Source organism: Nematolebias whitei, chromosome 6, assembly GCF_014905685.2.
Source record: "Nematolebias whitei isolate Nwh7 chromosome 6, NemWhi1, whole genome shotgun sequence".
NCBI lineage: Eukaryota > Metazoa > Chordata > Actinopteri > Cyprinodontiformes > Rivulidae > Nematolebias > Nematolebias whitei.
In genome coordinates, this window is record NC_056503.1 from 7,779,515 (window position 1) to 7,782,676 (window position 3,162).

Consider the following 3,162-nt stretch of genomic DNA (forward strand, 5'->3'; position numbering starts at 1 on the left):
GCATCCATTTACAGTGTGAGATGTTATCAGTCACAGGTTATGACTGTTGTTCTTGTTCTATGGTCACTAATCAGTTCATGACTTCTGTCATAAATCAGTTCATTTGATTAATAATCAGTTCACTTATTATTAATCTGTTATGTTGAAGAGCCGTGGATCTGCTCTGTTCACGGCCTTTTTCAGCCTCTCCTCTTTCCCGATGAAAACTTTTCCGGGGCGTTCATGCATTCGGAACGTGTAAACTACGCAACGAGCGTCTGTGCATGGTGCGCGTAATTACGCAATGCGTATTTATCCACATGGAGAGCTGAGTGACGAGACGTTTTTTGGGCAAGCGGGCGCTTCAAATGGTGTTCGAATGGACCCAGTGAGGTGGAGACCACATCTTGCTTCGCCTTTAACCCACCAGCGACAGCTCTTAAAGGGTGAAGCCTATACGAAATAGAACGTTGGTTACGTACTGTAACCCCAGATTCTATGCGTATAGGTGTAGCCCTTTAAGCGTCGGGCATCAGTGGCTCCTAAATGACTGAAGAAAAAAACTATTTGGGAGCCGATTACTTGCTCTTAACGTAATTTATACGGACCGAGTGGGGCCCACACAACAGGTGGGTGTGGACTAAATTTTTTCAGTGCGATGCTTTGCATGATGGGATAAACCCACCAGCAACAGCTCTTAAAGGGCTACACCTATACTCATAGAATTTGGGGTTACAGTACGTAACCAACGTTTAGCGTGACTACATTCGGTCGTAAGAAAAGGTCTTTTTGAAAATTGGTATGCCATGTCAAAATCCAAGATGGCTACTGCCATATATGTCCATCTGTCCATCTTGTGAGCTGGACATCTTGAAAAATAAGAGCATGCCAATTTCCATGTTGGAGTGTGGCTGCAGGCATAAAAAAAGTCTTGAAAATTTGATTGCCAAATCAAAATCCAAGATGTCTACCGTGTGCGTGTCTAAAAAGTATGTTGAAAAAGCTGGATTTTTTTTTTCCTCAGTCATTTCACAAAGTTAAGTATTTTACATAGATTATTACACAGTGAAAATTTCAATCCTTTCTTATAAATAATGAAAAAAACCAGTGTCTCAGAAAATTAGTATGATGAAGAGGTTGAATATTTTAAACTCCTGGTGTCACACCCTGATCAGCTGATTATCTCCTAGACATGAGCTACAAAACGTGACATTCTTTGAGTCCTGCCTCTTCTGAACCAGAGACAACATCAGAAGTGTCATACCTGCTGAGGAGACAAAGAAATGGACTGTCTCTCAGTGGTTAAATGTCCTCTTTTAACATTAAAGTAAATGTTGAATGTCATTTATTGATGGCGCAGAGGCAGGGCAGCCAATTCAGGACCCTAAAGTCCCAGGTTCAATCCCCATTCATTGCACATCTAGTGGTCTCCGAGCAGCACACCTTATCCCCCCCAACTACTCCTGGGGTGCTTTCAATAGCTGCTTACTGCAAACAGCAAGAACAAGAACAACAACAACAAGAACACCACCACCACCGTAGTAGACATGGAAGATGATCAAAGTCTCAGAGCCTGGAAGAGTTTTGCTTTTTAAACTTTATTGAAAAAGTACAAAACAATACAATAAAATGCAGTATACAGTAATGATATAACAGATGCCAGGGGGTTACAAACACTGAGACAATAATTTACAATAACATATTACATAAATATATTGAAGAGAGCACATAAGGTGCAAGTTTTTATGGCCTTCGTGTTGGTGAAATATTTAATAGTTTTGATGTATTGTTTGACCTCATTTTCAAAAATGGAGATGAGGTTTTTGATTAGTGTATCGACATTTATGAATATGCCATTTGGCTAGGTATACAATGAGATTAATAATATAGAACTGTTTTTCTTTAGCTGTTGGGTAGTCTGTGAAGCCAAACAAAACATGTTCAAAGTAAAGTAAAAGATCTGGTTCTATAAAAGTAGAAATCAAAATACAAATACTTTTCCAAGATTGAGTCGAGAAGGGGCAAGATCCTGCTGGATACTGAAATCGAGGAAAACGCGAATAACCATCACTTTATTGTGTAGTTACTGTCGGCTGTAACCATGCCAGTACAACAACAAACTCGTTAGTGAAAGCATTCTCCGGTAAAAATATCCCAGTTTTTATAAGACTGATTGCATATATATTATAATAACTCTTTTAGTTTTAGATTTAAGATATGACGTGTACAATTATGTTGTGTTAAATTTTAGGCCAAGAGTTGATTTTTCTCAGTTCATTTTCTCACACCAGGGGCGATTCTAGAAGCCCTTTTTAGGGGCCTTAGCCTCCCAGTGTTGACAATGGCTCTTGGCTTGAACAGCACAGTGGGTATTAGCATTAGAATTATTGTAGGGGGGACATATTGGTGCGAGGTGTGTGGGTCCTCTCCCATAACTTTTTGAATAAAGTAGCTGCTATTTCCTGCATTCTGGTGTATTTTAACAGGTTTTAAAACATCTATGTTTACCTACATGAGTAAATCCTTTAGTCAATAACTGTTTTATAAAGCATGGCACAATAAGTAGCACTAAGCTTTTTGTTTGTCTTTAATTTAATTTAATTTTTCTACCTAACATAGGAGACTGTCAGCTCTGGAAGCAAACTGTTAAACAGCTTTGGACATAAAGACCCTTGTCACACACTTGTTGGTCTAACCAGTGAGATTACCACATGAGTTATGGCAAAACCCCACTGCAGCCTCTCCTCTAAGGGGTATAACGGACCAATCTAGCACTTGAGCTTTACCCAAAATGACGTTAGCTTAATTCTACTTAAGGCTGTATTGGAAGTGATTCACCCAGACTGTTCACGACCATCAGTTACTAGCCACACCCTTATCTCACCCCTAGACTCGTTCAACCTAGTAGTCGGGGTTAGGACGTTAATCAAGGGGAAACTGGCATTTTTAGGCCGCTCACCTCCTATTGTAGAACTGCAATTGTTACCGATCTGGTAGCTTTAGAATCTAGGCACAAGATTCCAGGGTGTTGTTTGATCCAAGCTGCAAAACCTTTAAAAAACTCCTTTTCTTGATGAATATGAACCAAGCTTTTCCAACTTTTTGAACCTGAAGTGTAGAAATGATAGTCCAGAATTTTGCATTTTATGCTTTGCTTTAATCAAGGATTTGCAGGGGTACAGC